This window comes from Natrix helvetica (genome assembly GCF_964273705.1).
Source record: "Natrix helvetica genome assembly, chromosome: 3".
Taxonomy (NCBI): domain Eukaryota; kingdom Metazoa; phylum Chordata; class Lepidosauria; order Squamata; family Natricidae; genus Natrix; species Natrix helvetica.
In genome coordinates this window covers 103,679,798-103,695,693 of record NC_138549.1, presented here as the reverse complement: position 1 = coordinate 103,695,693, position 15,896 = coordinate 103,679,798, and the positions used below count along the sequence as shown (strand labels likewise).

The window sequence follows — 15,896 nt, the reverse complement described above, 5'->3', positions numbered from 1 at the left end:
AAATAATCCTTTATTCTACAAATTGGAGGGAAATTTGAAACTGATCTCTGGCTACCTCTCCTCAGCCGTCTGATTGCCTGCGGCCACGAGTTCACTCAGGAAGCCTGCCTTGCAATCAGATCGGCCAGCTCACAAGCTACGGCTCCATGGCTATTTCCCCGCGGCGCTCCTTGATTCTGGGCACTCGGCGGGATGCACGACCGGCTGTTTTGCGCGCAGCGGTTCCAGGCGAGTCCGGTGGCCATTCTGCAGATCATCTAGCTACACTTAGTATCGGTGGCCATTTTGCAGGTCGGAAAAGCCAGTGAAGATAGCGGTGGCCATTTTGAGGCTCAGAAAAGCCTCAGAGAAAAAAAGTCAGCCATTTTGGACGCTTTAAAAAAGGCGCAAACTCTACAGCAGCCATTTGCAGTGCCCAGCAACACGGGATCACCCTAGGTGGACCAAATCAGGAGCACCTGTCCAGCAAAAGGGTGAGATCATTGCCTATCTTATTGGGGTATTGCTTTATGTTTGGGGAAATGGCTGATCCAGCTATGGATAGGAATGCAGGATTAGAGGAGGCAGGGCCATCAGGGGCAAAGAGCAGCAAGAAGAAGCAAGCCAAAGAGGTCACTTCCTCAGGAGTAAACCCCAAGGTCTCTAAAGTGACTACCAGGGCAGAAGAGCGCCAGCAGAAAGCCCTTGAGAAAGAATTTCAGAGGCCCCAAAAACAACAACATATTCTAACTGCTCAGCCCTCCCTCCCTCCCTCCAAGGATTACCAAGTGGCGTCCCCAGCTCCATCTTTCTTGCCTCCCATGGGCCCTGACCACCCCCACCCCCGGCCTATTCAGAAGAGGAATTGTCTTCTTTGGTGTCTTCGACTTCGATGGAACCTGACAACAGAGGCAATTTCTTTGATGTCCCTTTCAATAGGGAGTGCACCTTTGAACAGGCTTCCCTCCCAGTTACACATGGCTCTGGGGGGCCCCACACCATGTTCACCTCTCCTGCTGATATGGCAACCATCATTGCTGAAACCATTAAACAGGTCACGGCCAGGCGTCTACAACAGCAACCCCAACCTGCTCCATCACATGGCCATAAGCATAAATCTTCTGCTGTGGCTCAGCAACCTGATCCCTCTGCCTCTACTTCTCAGGCCTCAATTCGTGGGGAGCAAGATAACCTGCAGGACTCAGACCTGTCTGATGACGAGGTGGTCACCCCAGATACCCCTGCCTTTACCGGATTATTCAAAACTGATAGTTTCAAGTCCCTTCTTCTTAAAGCCATTAAAGCTGCTAACTTACCATCTTCTGCTTCAGCTTCTACTTCACAAGGTAAACTGGCAGAACTGGCTTCAACTGAGGGTCCCAGTACCCCATTCACCAAACCCATGGTGGAAAAAGAGGTGATCCCTGTTCCCAAGATATTCCTGAATGTCATCCAGAAGCAGTGGGAGTCTCCAAGCACGGGCCCACAGCCAACCAACCTTGAGAAACGTCTCTACAACATTGTACCAGACCTCACCAAGTTCTTTGAGACTCCCCCCAGTGGACGCATCAGTTGCAGCCCTGTCTTCACCTACTGTGGTCTCTGGAGCCCCTGCGGAGGTTCTCAAGCCTGAGGAGAAAAGGTCAGATCAAACCTTAGTCTAAAACTATCAGGCTGGAGCCTCGGCTGTTAGGGCCTCTACGGCCACTTCCTTTTTCTCCAGGGCGGCCTTGGTTTGGATTGAACAGCTTCAGGAGCGCATCACTCCTACTGACACTAGATCACATAGGGATCTCAACAAGATCAGGGCAGCGGTTGAATTTGTGGCTGATTCTTCCCTTAATGCTGCTAGATTCACTTCTAAAGCCATGGCCTCTTCGGTCACGGCCAGGCGTCTGCTTTGGCTCAAGCCATGGCAGGCGGATCACCATACCAAGTGGCGCCTTGCAGCCTCCCCATTCAGTGGCACCCAATTATTTGGTAATCCCTTAGACCCATTCCTCACAGAATCTAAAGACAAGCGCAAGGTCCTTTCATCCATCTACAAGAAACAGGACAGTCGGCCCACTCCCTTCTATAGGAGGTCGCCCTTTCGACTGGCAGACATGGGACCTTCCTTCCCCCGTCCACAACGCCAATCCTACAGTCCCAGACAGGGATCTCACCAGAACAGGTCCAGTAGAAACACACAGTGTTTCCCCTCCAAGAAATCTTACCGGAGAGGAGGCAACCACCATTTTTCACGTAGGAAATGATTATCTGGACTCTCTTCTGATCAGAGGCCACCTGGCATTCTTTGCCCACCGCTGGGAGGAGACCACAACAGACAATTGGGTACTCAAAACTGTTAAATTTGGTCTCATGCTAGAATTCCTCTCCATCCCCCAGGAACATTTCGTGCCATGCCCGGTCTCTCGGTGTCCTCGCAAGAGGGCACTGATGGAACAGGCCATTCAGCATCTGTTGGAGATCCGAGCCATCCAACTGGTTCCTCCCCATCAGGAAGGGCAGGGGTTTTATTCCCGCATGTTGGTGGTACTGAAGAATTCTGGGGGATGGATTGAGAATCTACATAGACATAATAAGAGTTGCTAGTAATCCTGATTTAACATTTATAAATGGGGTCATCAGCAGAAAAAGCTAAACAACGTTGACCTTCAATGTAAAATACAGGATTACAGAGTTGTGTGTCTCTAATCAGCATATCAAAGAATTATAGTCTGGATAAGATGAGCAGGAAGAATGAACAAAATTAATTAGGAAATTGACCATCCAATTATGTCTTAATCTAAATTCCTAATTTGTCATTTGTTTGAAATCCACTGAAAGCCGATTACCTATTCTGTTAGCATAGGGACAATATGCCAAGATCTGCTATAATTTGATCTAGGGAAACTCTCCTCCTTTCATAACCTGGAGGCACATTCTTTGGGTGGCCAGGAACAGAATGATATCATGAAAGGGTAGGGGAGCAATTTTTAATTTTATTTCAATTTTAGGGCTGCAGGTCACCTCATCAGATCCACAGAATCACTGATGTAGGATTTAAACCAGAATGAAGCAGGGGTTAGAAAGGGGAAAACATTGCTTAAGCAGATGCAGGTTACATATAAATTAAATACCTTATGTATTAAAAATTGCAGTGTGTTAAAAACCAATTTTATTTGAGACCATTTAAGATTGCCTAAAGCCAAAAGTTTAAACAAAATGTTTAATAAAATGTGTTGGTTGGAAAAGATGTACCAGATTCCTTTCTGGATTTTTCCTTAGCACTCCTGATTAATTTGATCACTCTTTTCTCCACTTTTACAATATAATGTCTGAGCTAAAGTGATCAGAATTGTACACATAGTATGGATACATAGATGTGTCCATGTGCACATTTAAGGAAAAAAAACAGTTATTGTCTGCCTTTCATTTAATTGGTTTATATTGCAATATTACTGATGCAATAACACTAATTGCATCAGTATAATTGACTGTCAATTGTTATATGAGTAAATTTCACCTATTAACTTACTTCGTTGGAGGAAGGCTCCTCTGGTACAAATCATGTGCAGTTTGTAGTAGTTGTTGTTTTTTGGGGGGGATGAAATATGCATATCTGTCTTGTCCAAGAATAGTTATTGTATTTGATGAATAAATCTGTTACTTAATAAAATGCACACATTATGAAATTTACCCTAGAGTCTGCAGTGGATATTCTTTTAGCAAACCAAAAGATTTATTCTGCAGCCCTGAAATAGTATCATGTTAACAACAGTCTTCCTGTTTGAGTTTACTTATTATGACAGACCTCAGGATACAAACTTAAAGACTGGTCAGCCTACACAAAAATCTTTGAAAGAGAACTTTGAACACTATTTTTAGTCTTCTAGTCTGCAGTGGGAGGGAAGTGGGGAATAAACATAGCAAATCATTTGAGACTCTTAGCAATTTGAGGCTCTTCTTTTACAACCAAGTTAAAAACATAAACCGCTTCCAGCAACATAACATTACACTGATTTTGCTGTAAGACTAATAAGATCAAGGTAACATAAGAAAGCCAAGTTTTAATGTTACTTTTTTTGGGTGTAGTTTATATAATTTATAAACTTTATAAAGATTTATAAAAGCAGATTTTTTGCAAGCCACTACATTTTGGACCAACTGAAGTTTCCAGATACTCTTCAAAAGCAGACCCATGCACAGTGCATTACAATAGTTCACCTAGGAGGTGATCAGGGCATGTGTTCTGACCTAGGCTTCCCAAGAGCATGAAGCAAATTCCTGGTCCTGACAAACACTCGTTTTATTAATTTACTGTGAATTCTGCTCATTCACATCCAGAAAAGTCTTTCAAGGGAGGATTTACAGTCACAGACCTTATCTGGCTTGGAGAGCTGCCAGGCCGATATTTGCAAAACTTGGCAAGGAGTCACAAACCAATTAAGCAAACTAATTGTCTCCTGCAACTCCACTCCCCTTTTGCTCTTTTATTTCCTCTGGGAGGGGCCATTCATCGTCCACCTGTGCTTTACTCCCAAGTTGACCCCTGTTCTTTAGCTGTTCTCTTCATCTGGCAACTCTGCGCATGCACACACTGGGAACAGGCTCCAGCTGCTCATCTGCCTCACTGATGTCTGACTCTGAAGGCACTGATAACTGGCATACCGCTTTGCCCCTCCTCTCTGCCTCTGACACAGAGCCTTCCCCAGACTCCAGGACTGGCCCATGTTCCTCCCCAACCTCCTCACTGTCTGAATCTGCCATCAGCTCTGCTGGTGGTCCACAACAGCATGGGAGACTGTTAGTCCAGGAAGGGGATAGTTCGTGCACAACATGGCAAAGGCCTTCTTGGTCACAACTGCCACTTTCTCAAACAGGAGATGCAAGTACAAGAGAACCTCCAAATTAAAGGGGGGGGGGAATCTTGAAAATATTTGAATAAAGCCCAGAAATGCTCATTTTCAGCCAAACCACCATAAAACACAATCATATCCCTCCTTTTCTCCAACAACTGAAGATGGTTAGCCTAGACATCTACATTTTAACAGTCTAGAATAGACTGGAAAGCAGAAGAATAATTAGTCATTTGGAGATGACTAGAGGGGCATGTGGTAATGTCAAACATTTGAAAAATTCTCATGCAAAATGTAGAGCAGAGCTACCATATTTTTTGGAGTATAAGACGCACTTTTCCTCCCCCCAAAAGTGGGTACAAATGACTTATACTCCTCCTATTGTGGTGGAGGGAGGGAGGTTGGTGTGACACCAATCAGTTGTTCTAGAATGGGTGACAAACGGGTCGTGGCAGTGAATGGGCTGCAGTGAACTGGCCATGGTGAAAAGGCAGCAGTGAATGGTCCATGGCAAATGGGCTGTGCCGAATGGGCAGCAGCAAACAGGCTATGGCAAACGGGCCGCTCCGAACAGGCAGTGGCGGCAGTGAACCGGGTGCCAAAGAAGCCAGATGAATACTGGATGGATGCTGAGAGGCAGAGGCAGATTTTTTTCTCCCTTGTTTTCCTCCCCAAAAGCTAGGTGTGTCTTATAGTCCGGAGCATCTTATAGTCCAAAAAATACGGTATTCTGTTTCAGCACATGTTCAAAGTTTATTAGATAACAATGGTTAAAGAGAGATTAGCTGAGGCTTCTGGATTATTGTTGCCCACAGGCACTTTTTGTTCTTAATTTTGAACATAATCCTCATTTTATAGAAAAAAAAAACCAAGGATAACTAAAAGCCAAATATTTGGTGAGACTGACTGTTGTTTTGCCAAATGAAGAAAAATGCTCCATCCCTAATCTCCTGGTTCTATCAAGCAAATTTGTGCAAATTGTATTATCCAGTGGCTAAACTTTATCATGACCCTGGCATTAAGATAAAAAGTGCAGATCTATGCACATGTGTTTATATCAGTATATAAATGGGATTACATGAAAAGGCATTCTTTGGAAGAAATTAAATTCCATTTTATTCTGTTTTGTTAGGGTGGGGACCCTAAACCAGACATTTTAGAAGGCACTATTGAGCCATACAAAAGAGGGTTGATCAGATAATGACCGTCAATGTTAGCTATTAGAAAAATTCAATTAAAATAAGTCTTGGAAATGTAGTCAAAATCCACGTTCATTTTATCATATGTGATGTCTTGCATATATGTCAAAATATACTGGATAAATATAACAATGCCAATGCCAAAAATATTTAAGATACAGATTTTAATGAAACCTGAAGCTTTTCTTTTAGGTATGATGGACAAGTCAATTGAAAAACAATTTGGGGTGCTATTCCTTCACATGGTATTGGCTGTGAGGATTGCACTTGCCAAACACTAGAAAGAAAAAGAGATGCCAACTGTTGAAGAATGGATTTTGAAATTAACTGAATTAACAGAAATAAATTTAAATTTAAAAAAATAATAAAAGATTAGGATCAATAATCCTCTGTTAGCAATCTCTCATTCAAAAACTGCCTGAAGTTACATTGGGCTAAGCAAGTAGTACTTATAACCAATCTTCATCCCAGCAGTCTCATGGACATGATCCAGGTGCTGGAGAACCAGCTTGCATCTTACAATCACATGCTCATCATTCCCGGCCAGCTTCCCACAAGCAAAATCAATGGGGAAACCAACAAGGAAAGTCATAAGATGCTCCTGCCATTGCTTCTCCCAAATAGTTTGGCTATAGAAGATGATGATTCCAGGAATCTTGTACCCATGTTTCCCTGAAAATAAGACCAGGTCATGTTAATTTTTACTCCAAATGGCGCATTAGGGCTTATTTTCCAGACAGGTCTTATTTGGGGGAAAATAGGGTACTAAATGTATCTGCCTGACTGACAATCTTAACTGGGGTTTATTTTGGAGGTAGGACTTATATTACAAGTATCCCAAAAAATCATGCTAGGGCTTATTTTCCAGTTGGGTCTTATTTTGGGGGAAACACAGTATGTGAACTTACAGCTGCCTTTCTGTTAAAAATAGATGTTTCTTCTTTTAAAGGAGAAATGTAGAAAAGCAGACTTCAAGCTGAAGCCATTTAAATGTTATTGTAAAACAGAAGACTTGTTATGCTTTTGCTGACCCTTAAATTATGCTACAATATATGGTTTAGATTAGGGGCTTCCGTGGAAAAGCTTTATGTAAACAATTCTGTCTTAGGATAATGAATTAGGACATATTTGAAGGGTTCCTAATAACCAATGGATGACAGTGTTACTATATGAACAACATGTTGCTATAAATAACAGGTTTCTATGTAAACTTACTACGATAGCTTTTCCAAAAAAGTTTTGTAAGTTTGAGTACCCCAATTTATGTCATATCCTAATATTGCAAATGAAGGCAAATATATGTCCCCTAGGATAATGTGGTGCCGCAGTGGTTAGAATGCAGCACCACAGGCTACTTCTGCTGACTGCCAGCAGTTTGGCAGTTCAATTCTCACCGGCTCAAGGTTGACTCAGCCTTCCATCCTTCTGAAGTCGGTAAAGTGAGGATCCAGATTGTTAGGGGCAATATGCTGACTCTGTAAACCGCTGTAAAGCACTGTGAAGTCTATTGCTATAAAGTTGCAGATCCAATCTGAGTCAGCCACAGAGACCAAAGGTTTATTCTTCCAAGCTTTCAGTCTCATGCTGGGGAACTTTTCTCTCTCCAGAATATAAACACATGTAGAGACAGAAGTTCCCTGAAAATGGGCTCCAGCATGTATCCAAAAGTTGGGAAGAATAAACAGCTGATTCCAATGACCAACTCAGATTGATCCTACAATATGCTAATATTGATTAATATATACTAATAGTTATACTGCTTTGCCATCCATAGGACACTAAAATAAAACATTCTTATGTATGTCATTTAGTGTCTGAAATATTTGTAGCAAGTTTGGGTAGTGAAATGTCTGCAAGAAAACAACTAAGCTCAAAGAGCACCAAGGACCCTCATTGTAGCAATGAAGCAGGAAAAACAGACAATATGGAATAGATTTGTTATGCATAACATAATGTTTTAACTGAAATTGTATATTAGAGACTATTAAAGGAAAAATTTAAACAGGTAATGATAATATATTTTAAGAGGTTAATTTACAAGCAAGGACACAGGCAGTTTATAAAGAAGACTGATATTTTGGAAAAGCTGGTTAAATAATTTCCTCATCACTGTCAAACCATTCACTAAGGTTGCATTACTATTACTATTAGTCTTCTCACAGTTCCCATGACCCATCTCCTCCCACTTACGACTGCAGGACTGTAACTTTGTTGCTTGTATCCTTATGATTTACATTGATTGTTTCCTGATTGCTTATTTGCACCCTATGACTATCATTAAGTGTTGTACCTTATGATTCTTGATGAGTGTATCTTGTCTTTTTATGTACGCTGGGAGCATATGCACCAAAGACAAATTCCTTGTGTGTCCAATCACATTTGGCCAATAAAGAATTCTATTCTATTCTATTCTATTCTATTCTATTCTATTCGAGACTGATAAAAAAGACATCATAAAGGTGAAGAGAAACACAAAAATGACTAAATAACAAATTATGTGATGCGATTGAAGTATTGTCCCTGTGCATTAATAACAGTAGGGTTTTAGATGGCTTCAAGTGAATACTGGCAAGACAGACATGTGGTCTTTTTCTTTTTTTGGGGGGGGGGGGGCGAGAACCTCTGGTTCTTTTTACCATATTTGGTACTGGATGCAGTGGTGCTGCTCCAGGCAGATCTGGTGTGCAACCTGGGAATCCTTTTGGACTTGGGACTCCTGCTAGAGTAGCAGTCTTAGCTAGGAGGGCCCTTACACAGTTTCCTGTTATGTGTGCTGGTTGGGCCCCTTGCTGAACAGCGAGGCTCTACTTTCAGTCACACATGCCCTGGTTATCTCCAGAATGGACTACTGTAATGTGCTGTACATGGGGCTACTCTTGAAAAGCATCTGAGGGGAATGGGCTGTTAAGAAGCATGAAACATAAATAAATAAATCTGGAGGCTTCAGCTGGTTTGGAATGTGACTGGGCCCCCAGGAAGGTACGCACTTCACCTCTGAGTGCTGCATTGGTTGCCAATTTACATCTGGGTAAAATCCAAGGTGCTGTTTTTGACCTTCAAAGGCCTTCCTGACATGGGATCAGGTTTCTCTGAGGTAAAAAATATGCCTACTGTCCCTATCCTACTGTCCCCATTGATATGTACTCATTTTATGTGTTCATGGCCATGTTCTACTTATTTATATCCATTTATTTGTACCAATCTAATGCAATAATGTCCATGTCTATACTAATACCTGTTACCTTGTGCATGTTGACAAAATAAATAAATAAAATAAAACAAAAAATAAGAATGAGTGAGTGAATTGCGCTTGATTATTTTCAGCTGCAGTTGCAAGTCTTGTGCTTGGATCTGTATTGCTATGGGGAGGTGGGGTGGGGAATATAGTCACATGGAACAGCAGGAGGCCAGATTTTGAAACAAGTGGAAGAGGAGTAGGGAGGCAGACTGTTTTCCAATAACTTGTCTTATAAACGATGGACATAAAGTAGATACAGAAGAATGCTTGGAAACGTCAAAGCTGACAGTGAAATGCGAGGTTGTATGCACGCCAAGAACAGTGCATGCTACACCTCTGCTCCACAAGCTGCACTGGTTGTCAGTTTATTCCCAGATCCAATCCAAGGTGCTGGGTTTAACCTTTAAAGCCCTTCATGGCATGGACTGCGGGACAGCCTCTCCCTGATTAAATTAGCTTATCACAGGAGATCTGCCAGGCAAGGCATGCTACGTGAATCATCATCTAGGAGTCTACATTTGATAGGTTCCAGGAGATGTGTCTTCTCTGCTTTGGTGGCTGCCTTATGGAACATTTTTCCTCCAAGACTAGATTGGCTCCATCTGTTGACATTCCAGAAATCCTTCAAGACTTGTTTATGTTATCAGATCTGTGGCTCTGAAGGCATACCTTGATGGCTTTATTGCTGAGGTAGCCATTTTTATTATCTCTCTGCCTAAGGTTTTTATATTATTTTTTATAAATTAGCTTTTAATGTGATTTTTACGTTTTTTTACATATTTATTGTTTTATTTGATTGTTGTACGCTGTCCAGAGAAGCTCTTTGTGAAACGGGTGGATATACCCGTTTGGTTCATAAATAAGAATGTTTCATATCCATGGGAACTAAATTGTATTTTATTGGAATTGTCAATGACTTTGGAGGCTGTTAACTATTTTATCCTTATCTTATGAGTTTCTCACAAAGTTGGTTTAAAGCATCATTTTGTGAGGGTTCTAAATTTTGCTAAAATCAAGTCTCTTACAATAACTTCATTGAGTTTAGAATTATCATCTTCAACTTAGAAAGGTCTTCAGACATCTGATATGAGTCTTTTAGTCTCCTTGAAACTGCTGGGAAATGTTATGCAGAATTCCTCATGCATTATTACTACTGGTGATGACAGATTTATTTTTTGTCATGTCTGCTTTTAAAGCAGTCTGCAGGAAATGCAATAACTTTTACCTAGCTTTAATTAATTGAGATTAAATCCAGACAAAGTAGAAATAACTTTCAAATAGTCCTAGGTGGCTCACAAGCAGGCTGGTAGGTGGCGGGTAAACAATTCCTGCAGCAAAGCATGAATGTGGTTGGGCGGGATGAGCTGCTGCCAACTATGGGAAGGTGCGCCAATGGATGCCATGGTACAATTGCACCAGGTGTGGGGGAGTGACTGCTGCTTAATACAGGAGAGCACACAGGTGTCTAATGTGGTATGAGTGCATGTGGATGGATGCTGCAGAGTGCAAGTGGGAGGGTGCTGATGTACACACTACACACACATTTTCCCCAAATAAGACCCAACCAGAAAATAAGGCCTAGCATGATTTTTCAGGATGCTCATAATATATGCCCGTTACACATGCCAGAGGTGGCACACATCTGTGGACACATCTGCTGCTGCCAGCTGTTCTTCTAGGTTCCGTTATGCGCATGCGCTCCAGCCAGCTGCTCTCTTCCGGGATCTGGCGTGCGTGTGCCAGAACTGGAAGAGAACCCGGAAGAGAGCAGCTGGAACCCAGAAATGCAGCTGGCCGCTGTGCACATTCGCAGCGGACAGCTGCTCTATTCTGGGTTCCGGCGCATGCATGCACTTCAGTTTCAGCACTCGATGCTGAAAAGGTTAACCATCACTGTTATAAGCCCTACTCCCAAATAAGCCCGTTAGATTGTCAACCAGACGCATTTAGTGATTCCCCCAAAAATAAGACCTATCTTGAAAATAAACCCTGATGCATCTTTTGAGTAAAAATAAATTTAAGACCTGGTCTTATTTTCAGGGAAACACGGCTAGTGACATACAGCCATTCTTCATATGGATATAAATTATACATACATACTTGAATAGATAGAAAACTCACAGGATGTGGGTGATACTTTTTATGGTCAATTATAAATACATTTGGTGTAGTGGTTAAAGAATCAAGCTAGAAACCAGGAGACCATGGTTCTAGTCCCCCTTGAGGCAAAGCCAGTTTGGGCTAGTCACTCCTGCTCACCCCTAGGTGATGGCAAAACACTTTCCGAAAATCTTGCCAAGAAAACTGCAGGGACTTGTCCTGGCAGTCACTAGGAGTCAATACTGACTTAAAGGAAAGCACAAAGTATGCAAGAAAAAAGCTCCATATATTTTAAGAGAAATAGAAATAAAGTCTAAACTTTTTTAGTAGATGTCTACATAAAGAGTTCCTGATTTCTATATTCAATCATTTAATTTTCTAATAATTTATACTGGAAAAAAATTCAAAGATACAGAAAAGAGCTAGGTTTTTAAACTAATAGTTACTCAATTCTGCCATTTTCTACCTGTTAGCAACACTATTTTAATATTATCTAATTTTAACACTAGCATTTGCAGATAGCCGTGGCAACCCCAAAATGATGAAGTATAGTGTAATGTCACAACACAAACCCCATTTGCTTTGTATTTGCGTCATGGCCTTACATATAAGTACATATGGAGCAGGTGTTTACGTCAGAGGTATTTTTTCACTTGCCCACATCTTTTTTTCAGTCAGTAAGTTAGAATGACCAATCTCCTTTCCCCATGCCAAGTTTTACTAATTGGAAAAGGCATCCTAGAGTAGAATGTACCATTTGTGCATCATTTTCTACATAAGACAAATGGTGCCTTTTATTTTGGAACAAAGTTACTATGGAGCCTTTTTTCCATGACAAAATTCCTAGTCTGCCAGATTGAGACGGCATTGGTTCTTTTTCCTTATTTGTTCCCCTCTATTTGTACTGGACTGATGATATCTTTCCTTACTCCAACTCAATTAAGGAATTTTCCAGATTTTTTTTAATTATTAAAGAGAGTTTGCACATAATTCAGGGAGTATACATCATAAACAACAGTACAAATCAATACTTTTTTTTAACAAAGTGTAAAAATCAGAATGCAAGGCTACATAGAAATACATAAATGCTGGAAGAAGAAAAAATCTAAAACCCCATTCACCCATCAGCTCATTTACTCCCACACTCAATACTTGGGCGAAAAACCCCACAGAACTTTAAAGGCAGCTAGGTTAATTGAACATGGTGGCAGGAGCATTTGATATATAGGTAAACCTCAACAGCTCATTTAATGACCATTTGAAGTTTCAGCACTGAAAAAAGGGACTTATGACAATTTTTCACACTTATGACCATTGCATGGTCATACAGCCAGAATTCAGACGCTTGTCAACTAGTTCATATTTATGACATTTGTAGTGTCCTACGGGGTCATGTGTTCACCTTTTATGACCTGACAAGCAAAGTCAACGGGGAAGCTGGGTTCACTTAACTGTATTTCTATTTTAATAACTGCAGTGATTCACTTAATTGCATCAAAAAGGTTGTAAAATAGGGCAAAACTCACTTAACAAGTGTTTCACTTACCAACAGAAATTGGGGCTCAATTGTGGTCGTAAATCAAGGACTACCTGCACCATATTTGCTCTTTCTAATTTATCCCTTTAATTACTAGAGACGTGGTGGCACAGTGGTTAGAATGCAGTACTGCAGGCTACTTTTGCTGACTGTCAGCAGTTTGAGTCTCACCACCAGCTGAAGGTTGATTCAGCCTTTCAGGTTGGTAAGATTGTTGGGGGCAATATGCTGACTCTGAAAACGCTTAGAGAGGGCTGTAAAGCACTGTGAAGCAGTATATAAGTCCAAGTGCTAGGCTATTACCTATAGCAAACATGGTTGGCTTCTGAGCACATAAAGCCGACCAATCTTCAGGAAACAAAACCCAGTTAAAAACATGCAACCAGGAGGGAAAGTGGTTGCAAAAGCTAAATAGGTATCCTAAATCCCCCATGTTGTCAGTTAGTGAACACCTCATTTTATCAACATCGTGATGGTCACCGATCAGGAATAGGAACCCTGGAGGGGGGAAGCGGGGCGGGGGGGGGGGGGAATGACAACCTGAAACCATGATCAGAATTGATCCTCTTGCGGCAAAGTCCAGAAGACACGAAGAAATTGAAGTCAAGGGGGGCGGGGGGAGCAGAGGGAGATACACTTGGAAGCAGCAGCAATCCAAAGAATAACTTTTATAAACAGGATGTCTGCCAGAGCCACCGGAGGGGCTGTTTACAGCTAACAGGAGGAGAACTTTAGACGCAAAAAGGGAAGGAAGCGGCTTCGCTTCCTTTTTCTCTCTCTCGCTCTTCTTCTTTCCTTTCGCTACTAAACTTCTTATCACGCCAGTCAGTATCATCCCCACATACACACACTCCTCCATTCACCTGGCTCTTCCCTAACCCCGGATCAAGCTACTGGCTTCGGAGAACAAGACAGCCCTGCCCTCCCGCGGGAGGAGATGGGGGGCGGGGGTAGAGAAGCAAAATGGAGCGGAAGGGTGGAAGGACTTGCCAGGCAGGCGAATGCCCGCGCCGCGCAGGGAAGGCGAACGGGGGAGAAGGGGGTGTCCGATTAAGCCTCGCTCCTGCCCGAAGGGCGGATGGTGTCGTGGGGAGGCAGCTCCAGCCTTTGGCCCGGGGTGGGGGAGAGAAGAGGGGGCTGCCTCCTCCCCGCTGCCCCACTTCTTTTCCGGATTCCCCGAACGCCCCCTCTTTTTTCTCTCCCCCCTTCCGGAGTCCACCAGTTGAAACGAAGGCAAAACCCCGCTTTCCCCCACCCCCACCCCGCACTCACCCCTTTCGACGTCTCCTCGAAGAAAAGCGGGTGCGGGACACCACCAGCACCCCGCTCTCACTCCCTGTCCGTCATATGCCCTCTTCTCCTCCAGCCTTGACGGAGGGAGTTTCTAAATCGTTCTCGTAGCCCCCGCGTTTACATCCGAAATCGACGACGCCCCCGCTGGATGCTGACTGACCCACCGAGCCGACAGCGTTCTTCAGTCCCTACGAAGACGCCACCGCTGCGGAGCTCTGCGCATGCGCCGGGGATTGCCCCGGAGCAGGCGCACTGAACACTACGAAGCGAAGCTTAGGGACTTCAAGGTGTTGTGTTTTTTTAACCCCGGGATATTCTATTTCTTAAACGGATATCTGTTCCAAGACTGCAACGGAAGGTGGCTGACCCGACGTCAGCCTTTTTTTTCTTCTTTTACCGCATCGCCAGGCAGTGGCGCATTAAAAACCTAATGAAGAATTGCAATGTGGCTTATAAAATGTTTTTTTTTCAAACTGTTGCCACTGCAGCTTCTATCTTGTTTGTTTGTTTACATCTCGGTTTTATAATTTTGTAAGCCAGTGAACATATACGCCTTTCTATATTTCCCCCACACACAAAAAAACAGTAGTGTGAGATAGGTTGGACACAGAGAGAGTGACTGGCTCGACTTTCAAACAAAGGTCCTAACCGGAAGCCACCTGTTCAATTCTGGAGCCGACATAGAGTCTCTTTCTAGTGCGGTGTCCTTTTTCCTCTACCTGTTTTAACCGAAAGCCACATCAATTGTGGAGCCGCAGCAGAGGGATGAAAGAGCCACATGGGGCTCCAGAACTGCAGTTGCTGACCCTTGCACTGGACTGATAATTTAATCTTGTTTAACAATGAGATACAGTTGTATTTGCTATGATTCCTAAAATAGCAGGATAATTTACTGGAGTCAGAATGTGAGGTATAGCTAGGAGATGCCATTTCTGTTCTTCCAACATCCTGTATTTCACTCAGCATAATTCTAGAGATGATTTCTGTTCTACCCATCCCAAAGCATATCAAATTAGTCAACATAGCAAATGCATGTTTATGGACTAAAGTATGCTCATAATTCAATATAGGCCTTTCAAATTTTCAGAGGACTTCATTATAGTTCTCAGGAGCAGCAATAGTTAACTAGATGGCCTGAAAAGTGACAAAGGATTAATTTTAGGTAAATTGCCAGTACAAAACTAACATGTTTTTTTTAAAGAAACCATATACATCAACCTGTTTATTAAAATGTGAAGAATGAATGTAATATAACTCCTCTAAAAGTAATTGTTATTAGTTACAGGGAATGTGCTCTGTCTTTATTAAAATTTGTTTACCTTACCATATAAATACTTTTGTTTAAAAAACAACAGAAGAGCATAAAAATGGTTTGTATGATGTATGCACATTTGAACCCTTTTATTTTATGGAAAACAAAATTATTTCTCGTTTTGGACAGTTTTTCTCAAGATGTCCATCATGAATGTAATCTGAAATTTAGGACAGAGATAGCCATTTAAAAGGTCTAGATCAGGGCTGTTAAACTCCTGGCCTGTGGGCCAGATGTGTCACACGCTGGCCACGGCCACGCCTGGTTTAGCAAAGGGGGGGGAGTTCTGATACGTCATGTGACACTGCCATGACGACATGAGTTTGACACCCCTGGTCTAGATCATTTCCCCTCTTAGTTCTTAAGCAACTTCTCTTGATTAAATCACAGGGCAGGT

General features: G+C 42.4%; 1 protein-coding gene across 1 annotated transcript in view; it reads right to left on the bottom strand.

The window, feature by feature from the left end:
- The window catches only part of JAK1 (Janus kinase 1), a 61,805-nt gene extending 47,374 nt beyond the window's left edge, over positions 1-14,431 (bottom strand). The window contains exon 1 of the mRNA XM_081949160.1: positions 14,167-14,431. The gene's annotated coding sequence lies outside the window, so the exon portion shown is untranslated. The remainder of the gene's footprint in view (positions 1-14,166) is intronic.
- Positions 14,432-15,896: the final 1,465 nt, after the last annotated feature.